A 15,104-nucleotide genomic window follows, 5' to 3' on the forward strand; every position below is an offset into this window, starting at 1 on the left:
GAAATTTTTTTTTTTTTTTTTTTTTGCCACAATACGAATTTTAATTATTCGAAATTAGTTGAAAACCGGAAAATCACACAACGAGCTCGAAACTGCGGATATTCTGCCTCAGATAGTTTCGCATACGTTACGTCATGGACCATATAAACAGGCGGCTTTTGCGCTTTTAATCTCTCGTACACATCTATGTATATGGTAGCCAACGATGATGTCACGAGATAATTCTTCATGATGATGCGGCGAAAAAAAATGTCCACAAGAGTATTTACTAATTCGTCACGTAGTTCTCTCATCATAATTCATAAATTTTGACCATAGAGCCTGGTATTATGAAATTGCATTGTATGACCTTTGATCAAATCTCGAAACAACGAGTTATGTGTGCGAATATGTCGGATTGTTACGAGATTCACTGTACTTCCCGGCTGACGTAAACTTCCGGTTGTACGTCGCTACCTCTGCATAACGTGAATTGATAACACTCGAATGAGAGGTGGGAAATTAAAGTAATATATATATGAATGAATATAAAAACGAAACAAATTACTTATAATGTATTCTTTTAATCACAGTAACTATTAAAATTTAAATTATTTAAATTATTCGTTTCCGGAATCGCGAGCAATTCATCTTTTTAATGATAGGTATTATCGATTTTATTTTCCTCGAATATTTCATTTTGTAATGTCAAAGAAAACTAAAATGAATGCTGATAATTACCTGATAATAAAAAAATAAACCAACGACTCTAGAGAAATATTTTGAATGAGATTTTAAACAAAGATTAATAGAAAGAAGAAATTTTTTGCTTCTATAATTCTATAAAAATATTAATTAAGTAATTAAGATATTTATAATTAGTTTAATACTAAAAAATTTTGACAGAAACGTCTTACATTTTTTTTATTTTTTGTGAAAAACGTGACTTAGACATATTGTTAAATAATATATAAATATATATATATATATATATATATAATATATATATATATATATAAATAATAAATATTTCTATATATAATAATATATAAAATATAATGTACAATATTATATATAATAAAACTAATATATATTATATATATATTAATTTTATTATATATAATTGTTATATCACTAGGTTAATTGACAGGTGTTTGCTATTTTCGATTTACTTAAAAAAGCACATATATATACCCTTTATAATAATATATATAATATAAAAGGTATATATATGTGCTTTTTTAAGTAAATTGAAAATAGCAAACACCTGTCAACCAACCTAATGATTATGTCACATCATTATGGGCATTTGTCACAACTGTTGTACCTGCTGTGAAACATTTTAGCAAAGTCGCCTAAGTCTCATTGTGAAAAACGTATCGATTACACGGGTATCATTGTAAAGACCTTCGGGCGTCAGACCTTCAGTAGGTAGGTGCGACTTCCTACGGGTACTGTAAACACGTGAAAACTGCCGACTAAACGCCGGCGCTAGAAAAAGGATCCCTCCTTGCGCGCGACAGAGACGGAAGAGGAACACGGTAGAAAAGCCTTCAATAGGATGAAAGACGGCGAGGTCGGAATGTCAGTGGGACACGCCCATCGGAAGGTACTGTAATCTGATGCGTTTGTGCGACGCGGATGCGCGTCAAGCGAAAGCAGAGCGACGGATTTACACGCGACTATCTGTCACTTTCTTCTCTTTCCTCTCTTTTTTCTTCGCCTCCTCTTTCTCTTCCCTCCCCTCTCTCCCTAGTATGAAAATTATCCACTCGTGTTGCGTCACGTAAAAAAAATACAGCGCAGCCGATTGTATGAGAGAAATGCGATCCGATCGGCAACGCGATACGTGATGTAAACGCGCGCGCGGCTCGAATCTCGGGACTGTAAAAACGAATTCCCGAATCCCGGGATTCGAATGAGCAAGAAGACACCTGAAATATCGCGTCCCTTGTAATTTCGACTTTTGCCCGCGCCTCCGGTCAGGCGAAAATATATGCATTTCATGGCAACTCGCGTGTAAAGCCCGGATCAAAATCAAGCGAACGAGCACGAACCATTATAAATAAATACCAACGAACGAGCATAAAAAAACGTTAATTATTAATTTTGAAAAATTTTTATATACATAAAATAATTATTTATAAATTATGAATTTTTCAAATAACACTTTTTTTATTGATATTTATTCGTTTTCTTGACTTGTATCCGGGTTAATGTAATATTTAAGTCTGAAATTAAATCGACGTCCTGAATTTTCCTAAATCCATTTTGGTCAATTGACGAAATTAACGGACAATTTAACACAAATGAGAAAATAAATGATACCTATTATATTTATTGATAATTCTCGTAAATTAATATCGTGTAATATTATAATTGTTAATAATGACTCACTGTGTAGGACGTATTGTCAACCGTTGTTGTAAAATGATTCATCGAGAACATGACTAATTTAGAGAAATAAAAAAATTGTATAAACTATATTGTCAATTTTATTAGTTCGGAAAAGTGTAGCTAATAAACAAAAGAGATTGCAAAGAAATATTTGTAGGTATAAAGAAAAATAGTTTTAAAACTATTGAAATAAATAATTTGCAAATAAAAGATCTGCATCTTATCTAACAAAAAAAAAAAAAAAAAAAAAAAAAATTCAATCAAGAGACATTTGTTTCAAGTATCTCCACTTTATACTTATTATTAGTCACACGTGTTTCTATCTTGTTCCTTCCTTCTCATTTCAAAACACGAACGCATATACAATTAAACAAAAATTATTAAAAAAAATGAAGTGTGTGGAAAAGCGTAGCTATTAAAAAACTATAATTGAATGACCACCAAATCTGTCAATAACAAAGATAATGGAAACCTTTAAAGCGCAACCGTTGCGATAACAAAATCATACACATATAATACATACTTTAGAAGTGACGAACGTCGTTTTCAACTGCGACTTAAATCACGTTGTCGAGCCTCAATTTAGCTTTACCCAACAATTTCGGTAAAGCTAAACTGTCTCGTCTCGCGCGAACTAAACTCACAAATGCGTGAGATATATTTTTTAAGCACACCTCGAAACTAACGACATATGCACGTGCATCCGATGCGAATTCGCGGAATCGGCTCGAAGACACGACTTCACGGAATCCGACGCGGAGGTTTCAGGTTACGCGGACGGCGTTTCGGCGCGATCGCCAGCGAACAAATGAAGCGAGCGATGGTATCGCGACGAGAACGAAAGAACGAGCGAGCAAACGAGCGAGAGAGAGAGAGAGAGAGAGAGGCAGAGGCGCGAGCGAACGAGACAGAACGACACGTGAGGGGAACGTGAATTTCCAAACGCGGCTATCGCGCGGCGATAATTCACCGACGAACGCGATAACGATAATCGCTGGCGAGCTGACGACGAAAACTCGAGCAGCCACGCTCCCATTTGTCTACCAATCTGAAATCGTGAGCGACGAAGCTCAGACGGGACTCAGTGTGCCCTGTCCCCTCAACACTCTCTCTCTCTCTAACAGGATATAGATCTCGATTTCAGGCGCTTGAAATTACATAGACTGCAAGCACAGCATTTTCTATATCGCGTAATTTCAGACGCACTATACGTTGTTCGTCTTATTTTTATAGATCACGTTTCTTTTTTTTTTGATATCTTTTTTTTTTCGTCCTTTATATTTCTAAGATTTATGTATATATTTGAGATTAATTATTTTCCGCCCGTGGAAGATGTAATTTTCGGTACAAATTATTCGATCAGAATTTCCGTAAGCGATCGCAAGATCGAAAACTAATTAAAGCATTCTACAAGAAGTGACACTCTCAAAATAAATCACAATATAATATGTTTCACAATATTATTAAAGTAAATAAAGAGTTAAAAGAGCGAGAAAAATAGTGTAAATAAAACTCCTTTAAGTGTAAATAAAACGATTATTAAAAAATATAAAAAGCGAGAAGTTTAATAAGAATATATAATAAAAGTACAAACAATTAAACAGAACATCGATAAATATATATTGTAATAAACGCCAACGTTTTCGCATTTGGACTCTTCTTGTTATTAAACTTTTCGCGTTTTATGTTTTTTAATAATTTTGTTATGTTTATATCTAAAGGATATTATCTTTCTTGCTCCTTGAGCTCTCAAGTTGTTTTGTTAAATTTCATTTATACAAGCTTTTCCTTATATATATATATTTCACAATATTATTCTTTTAAGATGGAAATAAATTATAAACACATTTTTTTAAACATATACATTTTGCATGTTTTTTATAAGTTCAGAGATATTGCATAATTAAATAATTCTTTTTCTTTCTCTTTTTCATACATTATTTTCTATTTGCTCTCAATATTTTTCAACTTTAATACATTATTTGCCCGTATTTAACTCAATATAGAAAGTGTCAAACTATAAAGTGTCAAAATGAAAATCATCATTTAATAAAATTCGTAAATATCGTCATATTATTTTAATAGCATTTTCGATTGCAACAATCCAAATCTCACAGTTAGATGCAATTCAACTTTCATAAAGTTATATATACTTGATTAAAAATATATATTCGGTACGTGTATAAAAAGTGATCGCAATGTATTTTCGACTTGCAATTTCACATTTGACTTTTAGATTTTAATTCAAAATCTAACTTTGCCTGAGAAATATAAGTTTGAAAATCAGAGGAAAATAAAATTGAAAGAGGATATTCGAACGGATTTAGATTTTCCAAATAAAAATATTATAATATTAGATAATCTCGATTATGTAACACGTATACAATGTAGAAAAATTATACAGATATCTAGAAAATTAATTGGCGTTTGGTTTAAAAATTTGTTCTCCAATTTAATCCCTTGCAATTAATATTGATAAAAAAGCAATTAGTTTTTTGCAACATACTTTCACGGATGCGCCAGTAGAAATTAAAATTTCTTCTTCGACACACTTCTCTAAGCAACTATCCAGTAGAGATTTCATTCAGTAAATATAACTTGCATCGTAAAACATATACTCTCATTAGTTGTACACGCGACTCGGCGTGACATTAATATTTACTGTGCCAGAAACGTGCTTCCGCAAAATCTGCAAGATATTAACCGCAGTAAGATATCGCGATTATCGCGTACCTAATCTAATTTAATTCTTTACGATAAACGTACGGATACAGCACCGAGTAGAAACGCACCGTTCTCGAACCGCGTGACGTCATTCTCACGCGCGCGCGACGCATATATCTGTGCGTGTACATTTATATAGAATAACATACTGACCACGTAAGAGCGAACGATACTATGTACACAGCAGTCACGCGGAAGATGTCATCTATCGCGAAATCTTACTCGATCACCCCGCGGATCGCCTTTTATTCTCTCGTATTTATGGTCGAACGCGTCACACCCATAGCATCCGTCACACACATACACGCTTTGAGATGCACGCTCGTAGACACATAGACAGGTGTGCCTATTATGTAAGAAAACCACAAATAGGGAACTCTCTCTATATGTATTTACCTTGCTCTGCAACACGCAGCGGATTCAGACACGATCTTGCCGTGATGTTGTCGGTCACCTTGACACGGGAATTGTCCCAGATAACTCTTTTCCCTCTTCGGATTCTCTTTTGTGTGTCACCAATTAACAAAAAAAACACCAAATAAAAACTTTTCTTGCCGACCACTTATATCCCGCGAATATATATATATATATATATATATATATAATATATCGAACACCACTGTCTACCGAAAAACTGCGTGTCTCTGAGACTCGTATCTCACACTTTACTGTAAAATCCCGGTTGTACTTTTTGCGAACACGATGCGCGCACAAACGACGGTATGTTACGGTATCCGTGCGAGTTGTATCACGAATGAAAAAAACGACCGCTCTCGCTCTTTCTCCTTTTTCTCTCCCTCTCTCACGCGTTAGCCGGTTCGCGTTTGCTGAACCGCCGTTGCACCAACGTTCCAACTCATAATCAGCTTTCCCCGATCACACGAGCTCTCCTGGTTTTTTTTTCTCGGTTTCGCGCGCGCTGCAACTTTCTCTCTTTCTCTCTTGCTTGTCTCCTGCGTTTCTCACTTTCTCGCTCTTCCTCCTCACTGCTTTCTCTCTCCCGCGCGCGCGATGTGTTTCTGACGACCCGGAAATGTCAAACTTCGCCGGGGTTTGAACGTCGGTACGAGCCGCTGACGGCGAGGCACGCGCGACCTGGACGAACGTTGCGGCAACACGACGGCAACGACGACAACGACGACGACGACGACGACGACGACGACGACGACGACGACGACGACGGCGTGGGTGACGACGAGGACGACGACGACGACGACGGCGACGTACTACGTGTCGCGACGATGACGACGGCAATAACAGCGGCAGCGACGGCAGCAGCTGCGGCGGCAGCAGCAGCGGCGGCGGCGGCGGCGGCGGCGGCGGCGGCGGCGACGGCGGCGGTGGCGGCGGCTACGGCAATGGCGACGTACGTCGGGAGCGACAGCGAACACGACGACGTCGTTCGTATACAACCGGCGCTTGAACGGAAACGGGTGTGTATTACAAATGCAGCTGACGGAAGCCTCGATGCGATTTTTTTTTTGAGAGAGGGTGAAGAGGTAAGGCGAGCGATGCTGGTTAGGCGACGGGATTGCGACTGCTTGCTTGCTAGCCGCTAGCGGGGGCCTGGCGCGACAGCGACTGCCCGACGGCAGCGCCCCTCTCTCCCCCCTCTACGGCTCCAGCGAGCCTCCCCTCCATCACGCGTCTCGCGCCGCGCCGCGCGTCTCTCTCCCTCCTCGCAGTCCTCTCTGGCAGCTCGCAGTCTATCTCGCTCCCGCTTTAAGTTATCGCGGCGTCTCGCCCGCGCGTATATGCTTCTCTCTCAGTCTCTCTCGTCATCCCGCCGCATTCCGGAGGGTTCTCCATCGCATCGGAGCATCTCTCTTCCCTTTCTCTCTCGCACTAGATATCCACCCGCTACAGTATGTTCCTTCTCTCTCTCTCTTCATCGCGCTATCCCTTTTTCTCTTTACCTTAAAGGTTTTCGCAGTCTCTCTCGTTCGCGCCTACTAGATAACTCCGCTTTTCCTTCCTTATCCTCCCGCTGCTACGCGTTTCCTCTCTCGTTCCATCCTATAACTCTATTGTCTCACTCTCGAGGTATCTCTCTCGCTCGCGCCTATCACAGATACGTCTTTTTTCCTTCCCTGTTCTCTCCCGCTGCACGGTATATTTCCCCTCTTTCTCTTCTTCCTTCTCTCTCCGTTCCAGAGATTCGTGTCATCTCGCTCGCTCGCTCGCGCGGTGCCACGTCGCTACCACCTCCACCACCGGCGCCACCACCACCATCACCACTACCACCCGACGACGACGACGAGGCCACCGACCGCCCCTCTCCGCGGCTCGATAAACCGCCTCGACGCGCATGCCCGCGTTTTCCCTTCTTTCCCCTTCCGCATCCTCTCGTTTCCCATATGACCGTAACTCTGTCCTTGTCCCGTTCTCGCCGCCTGACGACCCAGCCTGTCTGCTCGCTCGCTCATCTCGCTGGAGAACCGGCAATGGGGTTAGGTTAGGTTAGATTTGGTCGCGCATCGCCTGCTGACTATCACGCTCGCCGTTCGCGCGGGTGGAGGGGTTTAGTCACTCATCGTCTCTTTCTTTCTCTCTCTCTCTGTCTCCCTCCCTCCCTCGCCTCTCTTCCTGCCGCTTGTAGCGTCCTTCTCAGGCGTCTCTCGCGATCTTCTTCCTTCCGCCAGTACCAACACAACGAAGGAGAACTTACCGTACGCGTACAGTACGTCGTGGAGTAATCTTGTTTCACCGCGCGCGTGAAAAAGAGCACGAACAAAAGCGAGAGAGAGAGAGAGAGAGAGAGAGAGAGAGAGAGAGAAAGAGTGATAAAGTCCGAAAGCGGGAACATAGACGAAGAATGCGCGCGTGAAGGAGGGAAATTCTCTATACTGATGCCGAGATGGTTTAAGCGCACAGCAGGAAAAAGATTCTCGGGTGCCATAGAGAGAGAGAGAGAGCGCACAACGCGTATTTTTCACACACGGGGACACGGGCAGGATATCTAAAATGTGTTCGAAATCGAATTCGATTCGATCCCCCGCTCGATGAACGCGACACTCGACCGAATTTCGGCGGGTCGCTTTATTGACTCCGAAATTCGATCGGATATCTCGCGCGCTCTCGGATCCTCGCAACTGTCCTTTTCGCACGAATTTCGAAACTGAGTCGGCGAGGGATGACGGAGAGAGAGAGAGAGAGAGAGAGAGAGAGGGGTGCGGAGGGGGGAGGGAGAGGGGAGGATTGTATATACGTGAAATGCAACGCAACGCATTGTTAGATCTCTCTATCCGCTCTGTAATCTCGCTTGTGGTCTCGTGTGTGGTTTAACGCGACGCTTCTAAAAACTTTCTGATTCATCGGATCCTCGCTGGAACATCTCCAAGGCTTGATTGGCTCAATAAAATCTTCTCTCGCAAACACGTAATATACAGAACGATCTCCGCTAGAAACGGAACACCCTAATGTCTTTAGTTTGAAAGTATGTAAGAATACAAAGAAGAACAAATTTGGTTGCTCTTTAAATGATGAAAAATCTGCGTATAAAAAAAGTGATGATTTATACCCTGATTCTGACTTGATCTCAAATATTTAATCATAATAGACGAGCAAGTTTATATATTATTATATTTCTTCAATTATCGATCGCACTAATTCGCATTAATGTCACGTGTGCCCCTTGAATATTTAAGTGTATAAAAAGATGACGTGTCAATCTTCATGTTCATATATTAGATAGAGTCGATTAATTTTCTTTCATTTTTATTTGATTTATTTGAGTTGATATTCTTTGAATATACTACGCAACGCTTTTACGGTACATAATATTATAAAATAAATGACATCATGAATATGCAACTCATGAAAATTCATAGAACTACTTAAGTGTTAACACGTTGAATGCCGGCAATGTTGCTAGTTTTCTATGCAAAGACTTGCCTAATATGTACTACAATTTTGTCTTGACAAAGAATTTCAAATTTATATATTTATGTGTATACACAAATACAATGTTTACGAAAATATAATTATTAGATAATATTATTGATATTTATTTAAACAAATACTTTTTCAGCAGATTTTTTTTTTATTATTTGTGATATGTATTTTCGCCATCGTATTATATTATAAAAAATAAAACAGTTATGATAAAAGTAATAAAAAGTTTTATTGAAGCTCAAGATGTTTAATTCTTGCAACTCAACAAATGTATATGTCTGTATGCGTAGATAGGATCAAAATTGTGTCAACATCAAATATTGAAGGGAAGTGGTACTTAATCAACGAGTTCTAGAGACCAGCCATTATGGACCCACTGGCCGAAGGTAACTGAATCAGCTTTCTCTTTCTAGATCACAATCTTTGTTATATGTAGTATGAATAAAAAAAAAAAAAAAAAGAACAAAGCAAACAAAATTCAGAATTGACCAATAAGAGACAGAGAGAGAGAGAGAGAGAGAGAGAGAGAGAGAGAGAGAGAGGGAGAGAGATAAAACATTAAAAATTAAAATATATCTATATAAATTGTCAAACTGACATAAAAATATACGTAAGAAATTGTAAACATCTCTCTTTTATCTCTAAAATAGTTTTATACTTAAATCGGCCAAAGAAAAATTTGTAAAAAATTGAAAATAGAGAAGAAATGGAGATGTTAAATGATAGTTCGCACAAACATTTTGCGTGTTCGCGATATCCTGTACCTCGTACAAAGCCGAAGAGAGATCCTTCGAGTCCGATACCGAATCAGAGGACCACGGCGTATCATTCGAGCTGGTACCTCTTGCATACATACACACAACATCGACTCGGTATCTCTCACACGTGTCTTGTTCGCATGTTTACGATTATCGTAGTCACGATGTCACAACAGAGATCGGTCGCACTCCATCCACGGTTCATCTTGATTCAGTGCCGGTTTCGTCCTGTCGATCTAAAGCGCAGTGAAAGCAGACGCTGGCTGCCTGACTCTAATGGATCACCCGTGCTTCCTTTGCATGTGAACTCTCGCGTATCGGCTTTTACATCTGTCGTCTAACGCGGTGACATGGAATACATTTCGTTCTATTATTCTTTTCGCACAATGTGTTCGCAAAATACACATAACGGAAACGATCGTAACATTAATTTTAATAATAGATCTTATGATGAAATTAATTTTTCTCTACAACATATTATCATATGATGCATGTATAAAACGAAATCTTATGTCTGACTGAAGTAAAAATTTGTTCCTTTTATTCGAAAATTTTTATTTAAAATTTAATTATCAAGACTTAATATCGCCTAGGAGCAATTAATAGTCTGCTAATATATTAATTAGTACGGCAAAGCAGCAGCACGCCTTTTTGCAATTGATAAATGAAAACGTTTGATAATTAAGGAGAAAGATATTTCACAAAAAAATGAAAATGTGTGAAGCACGTAAATACCTGCCTTGCTATTGGTGGGATTTCTAATCTCAGCTCGTTGTTACAATCGTAAGAACGTCTATTTGCTTTCGCGTTACGCCTGGTGAGTATCTCCGGTGCGAAACTCTTTCTTGAATGAGTTTCGATATCTCGGCGGAAGCGGAAACGCGCCATTCCTGCGTCGCTGGCTCTGATAAGCCCAGCTACGTCTACCTTGAGATAAATACACTTTCCATTTTCAAAACCCATATACCAAGCTATAGGAGCGGAAGTACGCGTCTGCACGAAAATTCACCTTCCGTTTTGTCCGCAACTGATTTTTTTTATATTATAGTCGAAACGATTGCAATTTCTTGGACAATCTACGCTTGAGTAAATATCCCGCATTTAACGTTAAAGAAAGTTCAGAAATATACTTAAAAAGACTCGCAAAAAATTGACGTATATGTTTCTAAAAATCTTTTATTATATTTATGATAGTCTTGAAGTTTTTTAATAATTAAATTTTAATTTATTTTTATATTTAAATAATTGTTTATAATAAAATTAAAAAAGAAAATATATAAAATTACTCAATAATTTTTTTTGTGTTGCAATATAACAGTTTCTCTTTACTTTATCAATACAATAAAATAAAATTTAATTTAACCGGAAAGAAAATATAGTTACACAAAATTAAATAAAAACTTATTTTTTAATATTTATACAAACAGAAAATTCTTTGAAATGGTAAACAACTAAGACATACGTGAGTTAATTTTTTGAATTTGTTTATTGTTTATCGGCTAACAATAAGTGTAGATTTAGATGAGGAAATTAAAAATCGCAGATGTAAGCTGTGCGAAAGTTGTCAGTTTATGATTTATATCAAATATTTTTCACATCGCTTAACTTGACATAAAACGTGTTGAATATACATTTTTTCGTGTAAATTAATTGTAATATCGCATAATCACGAAACGCGAAATTGTTCGGCGGACCACGTCGTCTCACATCGTAACATTGAAAAATGAATAGCGAATTGGTGCACGCTCTACGCAAGGCAAGGCACGTACGGACGTATAAAAGCGAAGAAGAGAAAATATAGATGGCAAAGAAATAGATCGCAGGAGAGGGAAGAGAATAGGTCGGAGCATGTGAGATAAGAAAAAGAGAAAAACGGAGGGAAAATGGAAGGAACAAAGGCAGCCGGCGAGGTGTGACACGAAACAACGAGAAACGAGGGGTACGAGGTGATATTTTTCATGAAGCCGAACTGAATAAATTTTTAACAAAAACTGCTGACTCGCCGCGTTACGCTTCTTTCCTTTCGTTTCTTCTTTGCAGCCAGCTGGCTACCATCTTTTTCTCTTTCTCCCTCTCTTTCTCTCATCTCGCGCGCATTCTGCTACTTCGTTTCGAATACATGCATTTGTCAGAGATACAAACGCTTATGATATTTCGATATTATCGAGATATCTACGCTTTGCCACCGATGCCTGATAATATTATCCATGTCGATACCTGTTATTCAATATTAGCTGCATGTTGATACAACACTGTAGGCAGCAAGGAAGAGAGATAGTAGATTGCAAATAGGATGTATCAGATCTCGTGGATGTAGATATGTTGCTTTCCATCACGAAATGATGCGATTTATAAATTCGGATAATCACGCGACTATTTTACGCTGTACAAAAAAAAAATATAAGATTTCAAGCTATGATAAATTTGTGATATCAGTACCTATTAAAAAATCATTGCTTCAATAATTGTGCTTTTACATGACGTCGCATGTCGTCACGTGTTACGTGATGCTGTGGTTTGTGCTGGAAAGTTAAGCAGGGGCATCGATTTTAAAACGCACGCTCTATTGTAAAGCCACGTGTCAGAATTGTACTTCGTGACCCGTTTTCAAGCGTTCCGAGGAAGTATGACGACCACGTCTATAAAGATGCGTGAATTTTAATTTTATTTCATAAAATTGTATTATTTGCGACATTCATTTAATTAAATTGGAACATTTAATAGACAAATATTTTTAAACGTATCAATGTTACGCAAGAATAGAAATGCGAAAACGGAAATGCATATAATGAAATTAAGGCTTTAAATGGATACAAAATTTTGACGCATGTGTCTGATAAATATATCTCTGTGTACAATTTCTCTCTCTCTCTCTCTCTCTCTCTCTCTCTCTCTCTCTCTCTCTCTCTTTCTTTCTGTATATACATATATGTATATATGCTTAAAATTATCCACTTTTTATCATGTCAACCAAAAGTGTCCTAGAATCAATATTTCTAACCGACCAACGTGTATTTTTCCATATCATGTAAATAGGATTACATTATGCATGCGATATGTTGCGATACATATTAGTATATATCGCTGCTCGAGATAACGATGTTTGTGTATAAGTTAAATATAAAAACCGTAGACAGTAACATTTCTGCGATTGCGAAAAAAGGTCGTAAGGAAGATATTATGCTAAAGAATCTGTTTACTTTTATTTTTTGCCAAACGATGTGATAAACTTTTTATCGCTATATTACAAATGCATTATATTGCAAAGTGCATTGAAGCGTTCACACATTCAGAGTTTCATATTCTTTATTACTATTTATTCATTATTAAATTAGTATTTTATATATAATGATGATACTTGGTATAAATATAACAAATTGACATGAAAGAGTACACGTTTATAAACATACAATTTTTGATGAAATCGATGACTATATATAAACTATGTTAGTTAATCTACAAAAGGATATTATGAATGACGCCTTCCACATCGATACACGTTGGGACCCTCTTCAAGCAAACGCTATCGAAATAACACCCGGTCTGTTACAAGGATAAAATATTCCACGGAAACGTCCGGGAGAATAGCTGAGTAATGAGCGCATCTTCTACGCACGAAGAAAAGAGAAAAGAGATTGAGACGACAGGGAAGAAAGAGAGGGAGGGATTGAGAGTCGCAACGAGAGGGAGATTTTCGACAACGTACAGCACGAATAGGGAAACAGCGATCTACACCCTCGGTACCATTTTATTCTGGCCGAATGGAGGAACAGGCGTAACGTACAGCGACATCGAGAGGAGACGGGCGCGAAGAAATAGGTGGTAGTTAGAGAGAGAAAGAGTGACCGAATAAGAAGAAGAAGAAGAAGAGTGTAAAAACCCCCTCAGGGTTCGACTCAGCATCCCACGATATCTACATCTATTTTTGGCCACGGTCAGCTGTAGTTGCACGGCATTAGCATAATGAAGACGGTTCGCCTTCTCTCGTTCTACCAGCGCTACGCGTATCCGTCTCTCTCAACACATACATGTACACACACGTTTTTATATACACACATACATACATACAGATATTCTTTCCCTTTCTTGTCCTGTCTCTTTCCTTCTCCCGTTTCGCGTGCGAGAGAGTGGCCCGGTAACACCATTGACACCGGCGCTCCGAGATGCTACGAACGCACTTGACAGCGCCAAGTTGCACAAGCGCGGAGACTTCAGTCGGAGAAAATATCAAATTATCAGGATTAGCAAGAGAGAGAAAGAGATAGAAAGCATGTACGCGAGTCGGCGGAAGTCGTAGCCTAACAGAACCAGTTTTGACCGCTAATCTGAACGGTGTCCTCTCTATCTCGCTCGCCTTGTCTCGAAACGATCACGGGTTTTTCGCGATTATTGCACGATATTATGTTTGTCGAAATTTATAAATAATGGTAAACAAATTTAAATTATTAAAAATACTTATTTAAATAGCTTTTGTTTAAATAAAAAAAATATTTTACTTAAAAATTTACATATATTTCTAGTGAAAATGTGTGTGTCTGTGAGAGAAAGACAAATGTAAAGAAATACATAAAAAAATATAATATTTATTTAAAACGTAATAATTGGAATTATGTTAAATAATATAAATAATTTTTAAAGGATTATCATAAATTCTTTTTTATTTGTGAAGTAATATTAGAAGTTTTCAAATTTAAAAAGTTACTCTGATGGAGTTAAAAAAAAAATGTAATATTAATATATATAAATAATATATTCTCTCGTGATATAGCAGTATAACTTTACCGGCAAGATGATACAGTTATATAAATGATAGCTTGATATATGTATACATGTTCATATGCTGGCTTGCAGAAATACCGTAGGTTTACAACAACGTGCGTTTGTCGCAGAAGAGCGACGGAACAACGCGCTGATAAAATTCCACAAGATTTCGAGGGGTTTCAGAATGGTGGCCTCTCGTGGACGATTTACAGGCGAGTTCGGTGATTCGCCGAGTGCGCAATGAAAAGAGTACGAGTCGAAGCAGAGAAGGGGCAAGAGAAGAGGGTCGAATGCGCGATGCAAGAGACGTCGGAAGAAAGATGAATAGAGAGAAAGAGAGAGAAATACCGATGACGAAGCAGGATGAGAGTCCGTACAAAGGAGCAGCACAGAAGGGAAGAGTGTAGAGGGAGAAGAAACCTGCTTCAAGACGGCGGATTTCTCTCTCTCTCTCTCTCTTCCTTTCGGGTCTTTTTCTCTCTTTCGTGCCGCGCTAACAATACAATAAGATAACAAGCTACAGGCGGAGGGGCCCGTCGTGCGCTAACTCGACTTTCGTGGATAACTCGGGGGCGTCGCTCCACGGGGCCC

At 38.5% G+C, this 15,104-nt stretch overlaps 1 protein-coding gene and 1 long non-coding RNA gene across 28 annotated transcripts in view; one reads left to right on the plus strand and one right to left on the minus strand.

Moving 5' to 3' along the window:
• The window catches only part of LOC140664093 (protein muscleblind), a 378,997-nt gene extending 372,309 nt beyond the window's left edge, over window positions 1–6,688 (minus strand). For 12 of the 25 annotated variants that reach the window (XR_012046389.1, XR_012046390.1, XM_072888845.1 and 9 more), the window contains exon 1: window positions 5,497–6,685. The gene's annotated coding sequence lies outside the window, so the exon portion shown is untranslated. Of the gene's footprint in view, window positions 1–2,899; window positions 4,246–5,496 lie in introns of those variants that run through there. The other 13 variants (XM_072888826.1, XM_072888838.1, XM_072888837.1 and 10 more) reach the window with 4 other exon arrangements.
• Window positions 1–14,135, plus strand: part of LOC140664096 (uncharacterized) — a 241,066-nt gene extending 226,931 nt beyond the window's left edge. The window contains exons 1-3 of one of the 3 annotated variants that reach the window (XR_012046394.1): window positions 8,321–8,536; window positions 9,285–9,380; window positions 13,204–14,135. This is a non-coding gene — a long non-coding RNA (uncharacterized lncRNA). Of the gene's footprint in view, window positions 1–8,320; window positions 8,537–9,284; window positions 9,381–13,203 lie in introns of those variants that run through there. The other 2 variants (XR_012046393.1, XR_012046395.1) reach the window with 2 other exon arrangements.
• The last annotated feature ends 969 nt before the right edge of the window (window positions 14,136–15,104 follow it).

The sequence above is a fragment of the Anoplolepis gracilipes genome, chromosome 3 (genome assembly GCF_047496725.1).
Source record: "Anoplolepis gracilipes chromosome 3, ASM4749672v1, whole genome shotgun sequence".
Taxonomy (NCBI): Eukaryota; Metazoa; Arthropoda; class Insecta; order Hymenoptera; family Formicidae; genus Anoplolepis; species Anoplolepis gracilipes.